This window comes from Scyliorhinus canicula, chromosome 5 (assembly GCF_902713615.1).
Source record: "Scyliorhinus canicula chromosome 5, sScyCan1.1, whole genome shotgun sequence".
NCBI classification, from domain to species: Eukaryota; Metazoa; Chordata; class Chondrichthyes; order Carcharhiniformes; family Scyliorhinidae; genus Scyliorhinus; species Scyliorhinus canicula.
In genome coordinates, this window is record NC_052150.1 from 46,014,799 (window position 1) to 46,032,665 (window position 17,867).

Below are 17,867 nucleotides of genomic sequence, written 5' to 3' on the forward strand. Positions count from 1 at the left end.
CAGTCCCCTGGGTACCATTGTTGCGATCTGACTTGGTTTGGCTGAGCAAGTGCTGATCAAGTGCTGCTCCGCCTTGTTAGCAGGGGGCTGGTGAGAGCGGTGCCAGCGAATCAGCTGGCGAGCCTTCATTTGTGGTGAAAAGCCAATGGAGCCTCATTAAGTGGACCAATTAACGTTGAATAGCATTGCCGGCCGAGCGCCAGGAAGCTTGTGGCAGTTCCGGCTCGCTACCTCACTTAGAAATCTTTCCGGAGAATCGCGGCCTGTATTCCCTCTACGTTTTTTTAAGGCACTGAACCTGGCTTTATCCATTTGCAGCCTGTATGAAATCTTCTCACAGCCTACTTTCCCAACGAGCTTTGTATCACCAGCAACCTTGGATATATTATACTAGCCCCTCAATGAAGTCACTGATTTAGATATTAATAACTGAGACCCAAGGGAAACAGTGGGGGAGGGTTCCCCTGAAAGATTGCGCCTTAAACAATGCAGGGCTCCCTCAATCATGGCCTGAGTGTCAGCTGTTATAGTGAAATTCAAGAAGAACCCGTGAGGCAGCACGGTAGCATAGTGATTAGCACAATTGCTTCACAGCTCCAGGGTCCCAGGTTCGATTCCCGGCTTGGGTCACTGTCTGTGCAGAGTCTGCACGTCCTCCCCGTGTGTGCGTGGGTTTCCTCCGGTTTCCTCCCACAGTCCAAAGATGTGCAGGTTAGGTGGATTGGCGATGCTAAATTGCCCTTAGTGTCCAAAATTGCCCTCAGTATCTAATGGGGTTACTGGGTTATGGGGATAGGGTGGAAGTGTGCGGTTGGGAAGGGTGCTCTTTCCAAGAGCCGGTGCAGACCTGATGGGCCGAATGGCCTCCTTCTGCACTGTAAATTCTATGAAAAACTTCGAATTCTGTGGTGAAAGGGCAGTCACTCGACCATGGTCGAAGCACAACCACCAGCCGGAGGGCCAATCGAGGATCTGGAGAACGAATTGTCCCCCCCCCCCCCCCAGTACATTCTAGCCGACGTCTGTGAATTGGATGGAAAGTGGGACCTTCATAGTTTAACCGAGTTGACAGGTTTATGTCGCACCCCTCCCGTCTAGGGGGTACTGCAGAGCTTCAAACACCAGCTGTCGGAAGCAGGAAGTCAAGTACCTTCTGACCAATAAAATGTTACTGAGCTCACACCCTGGAAACCCGGTACTGGGAAGAGTCCGATGCAAGTAACTGACAGCTTTTCAGGAGCACAGGTATTTGCATGTTTCGCCATAATTCATTCTAAAAGGCAACTTTGTGGGAACATGTGAAGCGATCAGCATTCTGGAGAAAAATCACAGAATTGCTAAGGCGCAGAGGAGGAGACTATTCATCAACATTGTCTGCGCCAGTACTCCAAATGAGCATTACAGCTTAGTGTCACCCTTCTCCCCGCCCCGCCCCCCTGCGCGTTGTTTATAGGAATGTTTTATTAAATTACTGGAAAGGAATGACTTTAATTCTGCCAATTGGGTGTGATGACCAGATACAAAGCTGCCGATAAAATCACTGCTCTGTGCACTGCAGTGTGAAGCTGGGCACCTGGCCCCGCCTCAAATGGGAAAGTTTGCGGATCCACCTTCTGCCGAGTTTCCTGGGCCGATGCTTTATTTTGGCGCCTCTGGTCGGAAATGCAATCTGGACATTTGCTGCCTGCCTGCTTGCCTCTCCCACCCCCAGGCCCCACCCCATATGGGGCTGGGGGGGGTGGGGAGACTACGTTTCTTCTCTTCATTTCCGACCGTTTGCCTGGCTTTCTGCCATTCCGTTAGCCAACTCGCTTCACAGAGAAGGCGAAGTGAGTCACCCATTGCGACAGGGTCAAGGTTCAAGGGAAGTATTGAAAATAAGAAACATAAAATTCCCCCAGCGTTATGGAGTTTGTTTTTTTGTTGCTGTTGGAGAAGTTCCAGAGACCAAAACAGGAAATACTGATTTCAGCCGTTGTGACAGCCTCTGTGGTGAAGGGGAACAGGGTTAACGCTGGGAGTCTGGATGCTGATTGTCCTTCCAGGACATTTTTTAAAAACCGTTTCTTTGGCTCTCACCCCACTCTTATCGGGTGCCAATGTATTGAGAAAGATGGGGATCCTTCTCTTCCCGATGACGCCTGCTCCAGAGGACGACAATCGCAGAGTCATGCAGCACAGTTTACCGATTGACTGCCGCACGCCGGATTTGCTCAATAACCTTCCAGATCAGCTATCCTCAAGACACATGTCCAAATTGCCATTGCAAGTTTCTACAGTATTACGTCTGGTTCCACCGTCTAGGCGTTTCTGGTCATAACAATCCAGCCTTTCCCATTGCTCTTCCTTCGGTGGAATTTTTTTTTAAATTTAGAATGCCCAATTCTTTTCTTCCCCCAATTAAGGGGCAATTTAGCATGGCCAATCTATCTGCCATGTACACCTTTGGGTTTGTGGGGGTGAGACCCACGCAGACACGGGAGAACTCCACATGGACAGTGACCCGGGGCCGGGATCAAACCCGGGTCGTAGGCGGCAAGAGGCAGCAGTGCTAACCACTGCGCCACCATGCTGTCACCCTTTTGGGGGAATGTCAAGTGAGAAACTCGGAGTTGTTTCGCTGCTAGTTGGTGAAAGGCCCGGTCCCGCCATTGGACTTATTCAATTTGAACTCCTGCAGTGAACAGGTCCCATTACGATGCTCGGTCTTGCCACTCCGAGGAAGTTACAGCCCCAAAATTTTAGAATCAGGTGATATTTTCGTAAGATATTTATTCTGAATTAACCCTTTGAATTCCTTCACTTAAAATTCTCAAGCTCACATTCTGTCACACTGTCACCTTAACGTTTGCTTAATAATTTACATTATTGCAAGGTAGTGAAGGCAAGTAAAACTGACAGTTTATCCATGATTACACAAATCAAAAGAAGAGATGAAAATAAACGGAAAAAGGTAACCTGGAGGTTGAGTTCAAAGTGTATTCAAGACTGAATCTCAGAACAGTTCTGAAACCCACCATGTACCAAAGTATTTTGGAACTGGTGATGTGTATTGAGACATGATCAATTAAAGACATCAGATAGATAGGAAAGCAAGCTGTGAGGAGGATACAAAGAGTCTTCAAATGCATAAAGATTGGTTAAGTGAGTAGGTTAAAAAATGGAAGATGGAGTATAATGTGGAAAAATATCCGTGATTCCTCAGGTACTGAAGCAGTCTATATCCAAATGCAGCAAGACCTGGACAGTGACCTGGCTTGGGCTGACCAGTGGCAAGTGACATTCACACATACGCAATTGCCGGGTGTTATGACCCCCTGGGCTAGTGCACGGTCATTCCCAGCTCCACTTGCCGCAGACTCGCAATATAGTTAAAATGCATAAACAATTCTAAGGAAAAATATCCAAAGTCCTTGGCTATCCAATAACTATAGTCACCAGGTTTGTAAATTTAAACACGATCAATTCCATTAATAACAATAACTATATAATTCAATATATATAGCAAATACAACAGGTTAACTATTTCATAAGCCCCCCCTTAATTCACCCCAACCTCTCTCGAGATATATATATCACACACAGACAAACGAACACAGAGGGGAAAAGAAGGGTGGAAAAATAATGATGAAAGTAAAAATATAAGAGTCTTTGTTTCAGATGGTTGTTTCTAGCACACCTTTCTTCAGTCTAAGTTTTCAGTTCAAGATTTTCACTGTAGATTAATTCTATGTATAGCTACACAGCTTTCCTGGAGAAAAACCCGGAGGCGGGGGGTGGGGGTGGGGGAAAAGAGAGAGAGAGAGAGCAGTTTCTTTCCTCTGAGCATCCAGGACTCCAAGTCTCCTTCCCCTAGTGCTCTGAAAATCATCCTACTCAGGCTGGATCCAATCACCGCCTGTTACCTTCTTTTGTGAGGGCCACAAAGAATCCAGCACGAATTGAAGGATAGAAAGAAATAACATTTATTTACAATAACATACATATACAACAGCAGCAACAACTTCCCTTGCTGCTCACTCTCCTCTAGCCAGTTCCAAACTGGCCAGCTTTATTTATGCAAGGAATCTGCTAATGATTTATCCGCTCCCCTCATTGGGGAAGCTTATACTCCCAAAGGATTGTGGGATTGCCATTAGTCCCCAGCCAGTGGTAAGCAGGCAGGTTATAACATTCCTCCCCCCCCCCCCCAAAATCCACCGAAGACCCTGGCGAAGGAGGGCGCGGACTCGTTTTGCCGCAGGCCGGACACCATTTGCACGAGGCGCTGGATCGGGCGGAGTGTAACCAGACGGAGAACGGCGGATCCGTGATGAATGGTGTAACAATTATACATCCACGGCCCGTGGGCCCGAGGATTCCCCCTCCGAGGCGTCCAGCATCTCCATTTCGGAGTCTGAGTCCGCTGCCTCCGTCATCTCGACGTCTCTATCTCCACCCAGTTCTGCAACGACCTGTGCAGGCTTTCAGTGCGGCACCAGAGGAAGGTTGTGAGGAATACTTTCCACTGTGTCTGGTCTCTGGCTGTAGAAATTAGCTCCGGGGGCAGGGAATCTTTGGAAGGGATGGTCTTCTGGACCGAACGTGGTCTACATGCTTGCGCTGGAGACGACCCTGGGCTTGCACGTGGTAAGAGATAGGGCCCGTTTGGCGAAAGATTACGCCAGGGATCCACTGGGCACCACCAGCAAAATTCCGAACGAAAACTCGGTCACCGGCCGCAAACTGCCAAATCAGCCGATGTCGAGAAAAACCATGTCCCTGCCATTCTTGTGTGCAGCGTACTTTAGCGCCAATGTCTGCGAAAACCATGCTAAGGCGGGTGCGAATTATCCGGCCCATTAGGAGTTCCGCAGGAGCTACCCCAGTCACCGCATGTGGGGTGGTCCTATATGAAAACAAAAAACGAGCCTGTCTCGTGTTCATCAACCCGGAAGACTACTTCTTTAGACCTCGTTGAATGACTGCACTGCGCGCTCCGCCGACCCATTTGAAGCCGGGTGGTATGGGGCAGTGCGGCTATGGCGTATCCCGTTCATCTTCATGAACCTTGCAAACTCCTCACTTGTGAACAGAGTGCCAGTGTCCGTGACCAGCACCTCAGGGAGGCCATGCGTACTGAAAGACAAACGCATCTTCTCGATTGTTGCGCAGGTCGTTGTGCCTACCACATTATGCACCTCTAGCCATTTAGACTGGGCATCGATTAATAGAACATAGAACAGTACAGCACAGAACAGGCCCTTCGGCCCTCGATGTTGTGCCGAGCAATGATCACCCTACTCAAACCCACGTATCCACCCTATACCCGTAACCCAACAACCCCCCCTTAACCGTACTTTTTTTTTAGGACACTACGGGCAATTTATCATGGCCAATCCACCTAACCCGCACATCTTTGGACTGTGGGAGGAAACCGGAGCACCCGGAGGAAACCCACGCACACACGGGGAGGACGTGCAGACTCCACACAGACAGTGACCCAGCTGGGAATCGAACCTGGGACCCTGGAGCTGTGAAGCATTTATGCTAACCACCATGCTACCGAAGGAACATGGATCCTTGAAAAGGGCCGCAAAATCAGCATTCAAGTGCGCCCCAGTTACAATAACATACATATACAACAGCAGCAACAACAACTTCCCTTGCTGCTCATTCTCCTCTAGCCAGTGCCAAACTGGCCAGCTTTATTTATGCAAGGAATCTGCTAATGATTTCTCCGCCCCCCTCATTGGGGAAGCTCATACTCCCAAAGGATTGTGGGATTGCCATTAGTCTCCAGCCAGTGGTAAACAGGCAGATTATAACACCGTCATTACCAGAATACGGCCTTTTGACTAATTCATTGGCCACCAATCAAACCGAGCCCCATTGATCTCTCGGGTGCTGAAAAATCTGAGTTCTGCTGTTCAAAAGTTAGTACGGTGTTCACATTTGTAACTTTTGAGTTCCTTTCTTCCCCTGCTCGACTTGAAGGTATGTGTCTATTAAGTATCCTTGAATCAAAATATTAACAGCAAAAATAAAGGAAGGGGAAATAAGGGAATTAATAGGAAGTGTCCTCACAGAGGCAATAACCATCTCCAACAAGAGAGAATCTAACCATCTTCCCTTGACATTCAATGGCATTACCGTTGCTGAATCCCCCATTATCAACACCCTGGAGGTTACCGTTGACCAGAAACCGTCAGGAGTGTGATGGAATACTCCACCCCTGCCTGGATGAATGCCACTCCAACTATACTCAAGACGCTTGACACCATCTAGGACAAAGCAGCCCACTTGTTTGGCACCCCTTCCACAAACATTCACTCCCTCCACCATCAACGCACAGTAGCAGCAGTGTGTATTATTTACAAGATGCACTGCAGGAACTCACCAAGCAGCACCGTACAAACCCATGACTACTATCAACTAGAAGGACAAGGGTGGTAGATACATGGGAACACCACCACTGGGAAGTTCCCCTCCAAGTCACTTAACCATCCTGACTTGGAAATATGTTGCTGTTTCTTCAATGTCACTGGGTCAAAGTCCTGGAAGTCCCTCCTAACAGTGCTATGGGTGTATCTACACTACAGAAATTGCAGCAATTCAAGAAATCAGCTCACCACCACCTCAAGGGAAAGTAGGGAGGTGCAATAAATTCCGGCCTAGCCAGCAACACACACATCCCATAAATAAAAACAAAAAAGGGGTGGGCTTATACACATTGGAATTGGAAGAATGAGATTATTGAAACATATAAGATCCTGAGGGAGCTTGACAAAGTTGATACTGAAAGGATGTTTTCCCTTGTGAAGAAATCTAGAACCAGGGGCACAGTTTTTTAAAAAGGGGTCTCTGATTTAAGATGAAGGGGAATTTCTTCTTTAAGATAGTCGTTAACGTTTGAAATTTTCTTCCACAGGGTGTAGTGGAGGTTGGATTATTGAATATATTCAAGGTTTTGTCAGACAAATTTTTGATTGATAATCGAGTCCAAGATTAAGGGGGACAGGCATAAAGTGGAGTTACGGCCACAATCATAGTTTTATTGAATGGTGAAGCAGGCTTAATGGGCCGAATGATCTATTTCTGCTCCTGTTTACTATGTACATTTACTGATTGGAACTGGAGTGGGTTTGCACAGCTGGGTAAAACATTCCTGAATATGTCAGGTTGAAGTGCGTATTTTGGAATAAAATTGGAGAGAAGGAAACTTGTGTGTTTCCAGGAAGGTATTTTCTTAAATTAACCTGCTGAGTCTACTAAACGTCTAAGTAGCGCAAGATTGCTGTCAGCAAAAAGCAAAACACCGTAGATACCGGAAATCTGAAATAAAAACAGAAAATGCTGGCAATACCTAGCAGGACTGGCAGCATCTCTGCCAGAGAGAAAGAGGGTTTACAATCTGTGACCTTTCATCAAAACAGAAACTGCTGTTGATATTGATATTCAATTTGTATTGGATGTTATCTATAAACTGATTGTCTGTTAATGGCAGACGCACACAATCATTAACTATATTGAACACAGTTCCTTTGTCCTTAACTAAAACATGGGTGCAGTTACATTCATCTTTTACCTATGACTTGCCTTGTTAATTTCATCATTGCCTACATTAGTGTAAGGGTCCTGCCTGTTGATTCCCATATTTCTTCTTTCTTCATTTTTGCTGTTTATCATTTTTGATACAAAGCATCAAAAATATATATTAAGCATAATATATCTTTGAGTCGAGCAGCGGAGAGAACAAGGAATTCAAGAAGTTGCAACATAGTATATGTTACGCTGCTAGCTTTGGACAGAAAAAAACATACTTTTCGGCACCCGAGAGATTGGGTGGGACTCGGTTCGATTGGTTGCCTGGTGCCAACAAATTGGCCAAAAGGCCTATTCTGCCGGGTAACAGGTGGTGATTGGGTCCTACTTGAGTGGAATCATTTTCAGAGACCCAAGGAGCTCACGTTTGAGTCCTGCACACTCAGGGGAAGGAACTGTTCTCTCTCTCTCTCTCTCTCTGAGAAAGACTGTGAGTTGCTATATTTCTGAAACTGCAGAGACCTGAATGGATCTATAGTGAAAACCATTACAGGCTGGAAAGCAGAAATCTTGACCTGAAAGCCTGGTTTGAAGGACAGTGTGTGAAAGATGACCATCTGCAACAAATACTTTTTTTTCCCTTATTATTATTCACCCCTCTCTTGCCCTCTGTTTGTTTTGTGTGTGTGTGTGGATAGAGGGTGAGGCAAGGTAAAGTGGGGGGATTAGGAATTAGATAATAATTAACCAGTTGTATTTGCTGCACATTGTCTTATCGTTCTTACTATTAAAAAGTAATTGTGGTTAAATATACAAACCTGGTGACTGTAATTATTGAGCAGCCAAGGGACAAAGACCTTGGGTATTTTTCTACGAATTATTGGTTAATTCAATTGAGTTGTGACCATGTGTCAAATGGGGCTGGAATTGGCTGCACACTAGCCCAGCTGTGTCGTAACAATAGTGAAAGGGTTCTTAGGTTGCTACTTTAAGTAAATACCTGTTTTCTTAAAGGCATTATTAAAACACTCTCTCCACCCAGCAGTTTTATATTATGAATATTAAATAGCATTATAATTAAGTTGGCACGCAGTTCTTTGATTACCAATCCATTTGATAGAAATCAATAGTTCCAGCACACGTGGCCAACTTGGACACTGGGAAGTGTTCCTGACTTCCCACAGTTAGTCTAATATCTGTTGTGAGAAAATTATTGAACTTCATAATTAGGAACTAAAGAAATTTGAACTATTTCGAGTGTAATACCAACCATTTGCTCTTTTGGTAACATTATGGCCTCAGAGTCATCACACAAAGTTTGATTGAACCCCTGGAGCCCTGGTATAATTCTGGTGAAAACACACAGGGTTCATTTCAAGGCCAGTATCTACTATGGGGCCCAGAACCTTGTGAAGTGCAGTACTCAGAATGTGGTCTAATCAGGACTTTACATAGCTGTAGCAAAAACGTCCTCCCTGTTCTATTTTATCCCTCCAGCTATAAAGTTGACATTTCATTAGCTTTTGTGATGTTTCTTTGGTATTTGACCATTACATTTTACTGATGTGTGTCCGTGTCTCTTTGGGCCTCCACTGTTCCAAGCTTTCCACCATTTTTTTTTTTTAAATAATTTTTATTGAAAAATTTTGAATTTATACAACAACAACGAACCATAATAAAATACCAAAAATAACAATAATATTAGCAATCATAAACATTCGCCCCCCCCTCCATGAACAACACACCATATTAACAACAACGCAAATGAACACAATATTAAGTTACATAATAGGAACTACAATAAGGAACACCCCCCACCCTCCACGGGTTGCTGCTGCTATTGACCAAGATACCTATCTTTGAGCCAGGAAGTCCAGAAAAGGCTGCCATCGTTTATAGAACCCTTGTATTGATCCTCTCAGGGCAAATTTGACCCTTTCCAATTTTATAAATCCCGCCATGTCACTGATCCAGGTCTCCACACTTGGGGGCCTCGCATCCTTCCACTGCAGCAAGATCCTTCGTCGGGCTACTAGGGACGCAAAGGCCAGGACACCAGCCTCTTTCGCCTCCTGCACTCCCGGCTCTACCGCAACTCCAAAAATCGCGAGTCCCCACCCTGGTTTGACCCTGAATCCAACCACCCTCGACACCGTCCCCGCCACCCCCTTCCAGAATTCATCCAGTGCTGGGCATGCCCAGAACATATGGGCATGGTTCGCTGGACTCCCCGGACATCTGGTGCACCTATCCTCACCCCCAAAGAACCTACTCATCCTAGTCCCGGATATGTGGGCCCGGTGCAGCACCTTAAATTGGATGAGACTAAGCCTCGCACATGAGGAGGAAGAGTTGACTCTCTCCAAGGCATCCGCCCAAGTTCCGTCCTCTATCTGCTCCCCGAGTTCCTCCTCCCATTTAGCTCCTCCACTGACGACTCCTCCACCTCCTGTATTACCTTATAGATGTCAGACACCTTCCCCTCTCCGACCCACACCCCCGAAAGCACTCTGTCCATCGTCCCCCGCGGGGGCAACAAAGGGAATCCCTCTACCTGTCGCCTAGCAAACGCCTTTACCTGCAAGTATCCGAACATGTTCCCTTGGGGAAGCCCAAATTTATCTTCCAGTTCCCCCAGGCCCGCAAACCTCCCGCCAATAAACAGGTCCCTCAATTTACTGATGCCCACCCTTTGCCACCCCCATCCCTGTTCCCTGGGATGAACCGATGATTGCCACCCAATGGAGCCTCCATCGAGCCCCCTGTTTCCCCCCTATGCTGTCTCCACTGTCCCCAGATTCTTAGGGTCGCTGCCACCACCGGACTCGTGGTAAACCTCTTAGGGGAGAGCGGCAACGGCGCCGCTACCATGGCACCCAGGCTCGTACCTCTACATGACGCCATCTCCATTCTTTTCCACGCCGCCCCTCCGCCCTCCATCACCCATTTACGCACCATTGACACATTGGCCGCCCAATAGTACCCCAAAAGGTTGGGCAGCGCCAGCCTGCCTCTATCCCTCCCTCGCTCCAGGAACACCCTCTTCACGTTCGGAGTCCCATGTGCCCACACAAAGCTCAAAATACTGCTAGTCACTCTCCTAAAGAAGGCCCTGGGGATAAAGATGGGCAGGCACTGAAAGAGGAACAAGAGCCTCGGAAGCACCGTCACTTTAACGGACTGTACCCTCCCCGCCAACGACAATGGCAGCATGTCCCACCTCTTGAACTCCTCCTCCATCTGATCTACAAGTCTGGTGAAATTATGTTTGTGAAGAGTCCCCCAGCCCCTGGCCACCTGCACCCCCAGGTACCTAAAGCTCTCCCCTGCCCGCCTAAGCGGGACAAGCTTTCCACCATTAATAAAAGATCAGATCCATCCTTTTTGGTCCAAAATGGATGACATCATACTTGCCTGCATTGAAATCCATCTGCTACAGTTTTGCCTGCTCCATCTATCAAAGTTTCTTTACTGTTTTAAGCTCCCATCTAAACTACATACCATGCCACCAATCTTTCTATCATTGGCACACTTGGATAAAAGGCTCTCTATAGTGTTAAGAAAGTCAGTAATAAATGTAATGAATCGTTAAAGCCCAGCACAGACCTTTGTGAGACATCACTAGTCACTTCCTTGCAATTTGAGTACACTGCCATGATCCCGACTCTCATAACCAGGTCAATCATTTGCTTTCAATTCTGTAAGTTTATTAACCTTGTGAAATGCCTTCTAGAAGTTCAAATAAACTTCATCCTTAAGTCATTTCCCTGTCTATTAAAAAGTTTGCATTTATGAAGCACTTTTCATGGCCTCAGACCACCCCAAAGCATTCTACAGCCACTGGACTAATTTTGAAATATAGGTCACTGTTATAATGTAGGAAACGTAGCAGCCAGTTTTCAGGCAGCAATGTGAAAATCTCCAGATAACTTTTTTCTCGGTATCGGTTGAGGAGCAGAATTGACCACGACGCTAATGTGAACTTCTCTGCTCTCCTTTAAAAGTACATACTTGAGTAGTACATGCTTGAGATGTACAAAATTATGAGTGGCATAGGTGGAATGGACAGGAATAAACTTTTCCCCTTGGTGGAGGGATCAATGACCAGGGGGCATAGATTTAAGCCAAGGCGCAGGAAGTTTGGAGGGGATGATGTGGGAACGTTTTTTCACTGAGAGAATGGTGGGAGTCTGGAACTCACTGAAAGGGTGCTGGAGACAGAGACCCTCATAAACCCTTTAACAAGTGTTTAGATGTGCACATGCATGCCGAGGCATTCAACGCCATGGGCCAAGTGCCAGAAAATGGGTTTAGACTAATTAGCTGGTTATTTTGACCGGCACAGCCACAAGGGGTGGGATTCTCTGCACCCTCAGGGGCTAGGCCGGCGCCGGACTGGTTTGTGCCCCGCCTGCCGGCGTGGAAGGCCTTTGGCGCAGCGCCAGTCGGGGCTCAAGGAACTCCGCTGGCCAGCGCGGGTCCGCGCATGCGTGGGAGCATCAGAGGCTGCTGACGTCATCCCCGCGCATGCGCAAGGGGGGGGGTTCACCTTCGCGCCGGCCATCGCGGAGGCTTCCACGGCCGACGCGTAGGAATAGAGCGGCACAGGCCTGCCCGCGGATCGGTGGGCCCCGATCGCGGGCCAGGCCTCCGTGGGGACACCCCCCAGGGCCAGATCGCCCTGCGCCCCCCCGAGGACCCCAAAGCCCGCCCGCGCCGCGCCGACCTGGCGGGGGTCGGAGAATCCCGCCCAAGGCCTTTTCAATGCTGTAGACCACTATGACTCTTTGACCTGGTCTGAATGATGTCACCTCCATTCAGTGTTCTTTCTATTGCAGTGAAGTTTTAGTCAAGGCTATGTGTTCCAATTACTGTGTGATGACTCTGAGACTAGAATGTTACCAAAAGAGCAAATGGTTGGTATTACACTCAAAATAGTTCAAATTTCTTTTTAGTTCCTAATTATGAAGTTCAATAATTTTCTCACAACAGATGTTAGACTAACTGTGGGAAGTCAGTGTCCAAGGTGGCCACGTGTGCTGGAAGTGTCCCCAGTTGCACCTACTCGAAATCCACGTTCGGGGCTGAAGCTGCGGCTGGAGTGACTGAGGAGCATCCACAAATGTGGAAAATGTTAAAAAGACCAGTTTAAAGGAACTGTATCTGCATGGAAAATTCATTAAATGGTAGACAGCTTAACTGTGTAATAGAAGTAAACGGAAACAATATTGTGGTTACGGACACGAGACTGCAGGGAATGGACTATCCAAGGGTACTCGATATTTAGGAAGAGTTGGCAAAATGGAAAAGGAGGTGGGTGATGTATTAGTTAAAGATGAAATCAGTGCAACATGAGAGAGGATATTGGCTCAGAAAATCTAGATGTAGAATCAGCCTGGGTGGTGCTAAGAAGCAGCAAGGGGTGGGAAACATTAGTAGGAGTTGTCTACAGGCCTCCAAACAGTTGTGGTAAGGTAGGGGATAGCATTAAACAGGAAATTAGAGATGCATGTAACAATGGTGTTACAGTAATAATGGATGACTTAAATCCACACATAGACTCTGCAAACCACATTAGCAATAATATTGTAGAGGATCAATTTCAGGGATGTGTATGAGGTGGTGTTTTTAGACCAGTACGTTGAGGAAGCAGTTAGGGAACAGGATATCCTAGATGTAGTATTGTGCAATGAGAAAGGGTTAATTAATAATCTGGTTGTGTAGGGTCCTTGACGGAACAGTGACCATAACATGATAGAATTCTTCATTAGGATGCAAAGTGAAGTAGACTGATCTGAAATTAGGGTCCCAAATCTAAGCAAAGGAAACTATGAAGGTATGAAGCATGAGTTGGCTGAAATAGATTGGGGAACTTCACTAAAAGTCATGAATGTGAATAGGCCATGGCTAATATTTAAGGAAAGAATGATTTATGGCAACAGCTATATATTCCTTTCTGGTATACATAACAAGAAAAACGACCCAACCATGACTAACAGAATAAATTAAGAATAGTATTAAATCCAACAGGGAGTCATAGAGTCATATAAAGCAAGCCCGAGGATTGGGAGCTGTTTAGAATTCAGCAAAGGAGGGCCAAGAGATTGATTAGGAGGGGGCGGGGTGGATAGAGTGTGAGAGTAAACCTGCAAGTACTATAAAAGTGGACTATAAAAGCTTATATTGGTATGTTAAAAGAATGATTAGTGCAGACAAATGTAGGTCCCTTCCAAAATGGGAGAATTTATAACAGAGAACAAGGAAATGGCAGAGCAATTAAACAACTACTTTTAGACTGTCTTCAAGGAGGAAGACACAAATAACCTCCCAGAAATGCTTGGGCCTCACGCATCCAGTGAGAAGGAGGAATTGAAGGAAATTAGTATTACAAAAAAAAGGTTGCTGGAGAAATTAATGGCACTGAAAGCTGATAAATCCCCAGGGCCTGATAATTTACATTCCAGGGTACTAAAGGAAGTGGCCATGAAAATAGTGGATTCGTTGGTTGTCATCTTCCAAAACTCTGTAGATTGAAACCGTCCCAAAAATTGGAGGGTGGCAAGTGTAATCCCACTGTTTTAAGAAGGAGGGAGGGAGAAAACCGGAAATTACAGACCAGTGACCCTAACATCAGTAATAGAGAAAATTTGGAGTCTATTGTAAAGAATGTGATAACAGACCACTTGGAAAATACCAATGGAATTAGACAACGTCAACATGGATTTATGCAAGGGAAATCATGTTTGACAAAACTATTGGAGATTTTGAGGACATAACTAGTCGAATAGATGAGGGAGAAACAGTGAATGTGATCTATTTGGATTTTCAGAAATCTTTTGATAAAGTACCACACAAAAAGGATAGTAAGCAAAATTAATGCATATGGGATTGGGAGTAATATATTGTCATGGATTGAGAATTAGGTAGCAGACAAGAAAAGGTAGGAATAAATGGGTTGTTTTCGGAACGAAGATGGTGACTAGTGGGGCACCATAAGAATCTGTACGTGGGCCCCAGCTGTACACAGTACACATCATTGATTTGGATGAGGAAACCAAAAGTAATATTTCCAAGTTGGCTGATGGCACAAAACCTGGTAGGAATATGAGTGATGAGGAGGATGTTAAGAGGCTTCAAGGTGGTTGTATGATTGGGCAAATACATGGCAGATGCAGTATAACATGGATAAGTGTGAAGCTATCCACTTCAATAGGAAAGACATAACTTCAGAATATTAATTAAATAGCGATAGTCATCCAAGGTCGGAATTGAGCCCAGGTTCCTGGTACTGTGAGGCAGCAGTGCTAACCACTGTGTCACTGTGCAGTGAGACATTCACAAAAAGCAGCAATTGCAAGCTCAATTAATAATTTTAAATCTTGCTGGGCAAGTGTATCGAAGGATATGGAATTAAAGCAGGGAGATGGAATTAAGACATGGGCTGGGATTCTCCGACCCTGCCCTGGGATCGCCGCCGCGCCGTTCGGGGGCCATTGAAAGCGCCCCTCACAGCGATTCCCGCCGAGTCCCGCCAGCGTGGGTTATGTATGGTCCCACCCGGTGGGACATCGGAGTTCTGGCTGCGGAGGTCGTCCTGGTGGGGGTGGCAGGGGGATCCGACTCCGGGGGGGGGGCCTCCACGGTGGCCTGGCATGTGTTGGGGCCTACCGATCGGCCGGCGGGCTAGTTCCATGGGGGCCAATGTTCCTCCGAGACGGGCACCTGTAGGGCCCCGTCATATTGCCCGGGGGCCGGCGCAGAGACGGGAACCCACGCGCATGCGCGGACTCCTGCCGGCAGTGGCGCACCAGCTTCCGAGCAGCAGACACCACTCCGGTGCCGTACTAGCTCCCTAGGAAGGGGTGCATTCCCGGGCCTGGTGGCCCGTTGACGCCGGAGTGCCTCGCACCGCTTTTGACGCCGGCGTCAGAACTTGGCCGCGGAATCGGAGAATCCAAGCCATGATCACATTGAGTGATGGTAGAAGAGGCTCAAGCGGCTGGGTGGTTTACTCCTGTTCCATTATATCCTTAGGGATGTATTTATTATCTTAAAACAGGTTTGCAAGTGTTATAAATGCCAGATATGACAGAACTATAATATTGCATTGTTCTCTTTGTTATGCACTCCATTTTAAGTTCAATTATATGTCTTAAATCAACACACTCTCCAGGTAGGGGATCATGCATTAAGATTCCAGTCTCCATTTTTTTAAAAAGTAGGCCTTGTTTTTGTTTTCATATCTACCGTACTGAAAAGGACGACCACACCAGAAATAGCGCAGATCAGGGACGAGAAGAATGGTCACAGCCCCGGAGGAGATCAACGGAGCTTTGCGACCTTCTACCGGGGACTGTACACCTCCGAGCCACCAGAGGGGGACTCGATGATGAAGCAGTTCCTGGACAGCTAGACTTCCCAGCTGTGGAGGAGGAAAGGGAACAGGGACCAGAAGCAGTATTGGGTCTGGAGGAGGTCATGGAATGCATCAGCTCTATGCAATCAGGGAAAGCATCGGAACCGGATGGGTTCCCGGTGGACTTTCCGCAAAACATTTGCGGTAGCACAGGCCCCGCACTTGACTCACTGTTGAGGGGGACCCTGCCGCCCACCCTGGCACAGACCTCAATCTCACTCATTCTAAAGAACGACAAAGACCTGACGGACTGTGGGTCTTACAGACCCATCTCACTCCTGAACACCGATGCTAAAGCCTTGGCGAAGGTTCTGATGAGACGACTGGAGAGTTGTTTGCCAGAAGTGATCACGGAAGATCAGACTGGGTTTGTTAAGGGCAGACAGCTGACGGTGAACGTCTGACGCCTGCTGAATGTCGTCATGTCCCCATCCAGGGAGGAGACACCAAAAGTGATCATCGCCCTGTACGCAGAGAAGACCTTTGACCGAGGTACTGGAACAGTTTAGGTTTGGACCAGTGTTCACCTCATAAGTGAAACTGCACGAGTGAAATGGTGAGCATACGGACAAACACCACCAGCCCAGGCTATTTCTGGCTGCACCATGGCACGAGGCAGGGATGCATGTTGTCCCCTCTGCTGTTCGCTCTAGCAATTGAGCCACTGGCTCAGATCAGTGAGGGGTGGAAAGGCAATCAGAGAGGAGGCAGGGAACACAGAGTTTCTCTCTAATGTGGATGACTGGCTCCTCTACATCTCAAACCCCCTAGCCAGCATGCGGAAGATGATGGAACTCCTGAGGGAGTTCTGAGCCTTCTCTGGGTACAAACTGACCAAGGGCAAAATCTTCCGGTGAACCCTCAGCGGGGAGTATCAGAGCTGGGAACGCTGCCGTTCAAACTGGCCAAGTTCAGATACCTGGGGATGCAGATAGCACACAACTGGACCCAGCTCCACAAATAGAATCTGTCTAACCAGGTGGAGGAGGTGAAAAGGGACTTGTGGAGGTGGGACTCACTCCCGCTCTCCTTGGCGGGGAGATTGCAGACGATATAGATGAAAGTTCTGCCAAGATTCCTTTTCGTATTTAAATGACTCCCAATCTTCATCCTCAAATCCTTCTTCACCAAGGTGGACAAACCAATCTTGGTCTTTATATGGGTGGGAAAGAACCCCAGGATCCACAAATCCATCCGACAGAGAGGGCGGTGCTCGGGGCTTAGCACTACCGAACCTCTTGTTCTACTACTGGGTAGCTCACCAGCTGGGGGCATGGGCAGAATGGGTACAGATGGAAAAGACCTCCTGCATTGGGACGTCTTGTGGGGACTGGCCACCACCCCGCTCCCATTTCTCCCAGCCAAGTATGCAACGAGCCCGGTGGTGGTAGCCACACTAAGAACCTTCAACCAGCTCAGACACCACAACAAACTTGAAGACATGTCCGTCTCAGACCCTATGTGCAAAAAACATAGGTTGACCCCAGCCAAAATGGATGCCACGTAGAAAGCCTGGAGAAGGGAGGGAGGGGTGCTGACAGTCAAAGATTTATATGTAGATGGTAGAGTAGCAACCCTGGGGAACTTACGGAAAAACTCCAACTCCCTAAAGGAAACGAGTTCCGTTATCTTCAAATATGGGACTTCCTCAGCAAGGAGACGCCATCATTCCTCCAGCTACCCAGACACACCCTGCTGGATAGCCTGTTACCACAGGGCAAAAGTGGGGGAGGGAATGAAATGGAGGGGTGGATAGCATTCACACCACTACAAAGAAATCAAAGTGTTTGCACTACACCCGTGGCACAGGTGCGTATAAGCGGTATTACGGTAACATTGCCCTGCAAATTGTTCAATTTTCGGGGGGTTTTTTCTTTTTGTATTTGTCTCTAATATTGTACATGTAAATATCCATTTCTTCATGTTA

The 17,867-nt window shown here is 47.2% G+C and overlaps 1 protein-coding gene across 2 annotated transcripts in view; it reads left to right on the top strand.

The window, feature by feature from the left end:
- The first annotated feature begins 1,038 nt into the window (after positions 1–1,038).
- LOC119965948 (probable thiopurine S-methyltransferase) overlaps positions 1,039–17,867 on the top strand; it is a 54,672-nt gene continuing 37,843 nt past the window's right edge. For both annotated transcript variants that reach the window (XM_038796984.1, XM_038796985.1), the window contains exon 1: positions 1,039–1,245. The gene's annotated coding sequence lies outside the window, so the exon portion shown is untranslated. The remainder of the gene's footprint in view (positions 1,246–17,867) is intronic.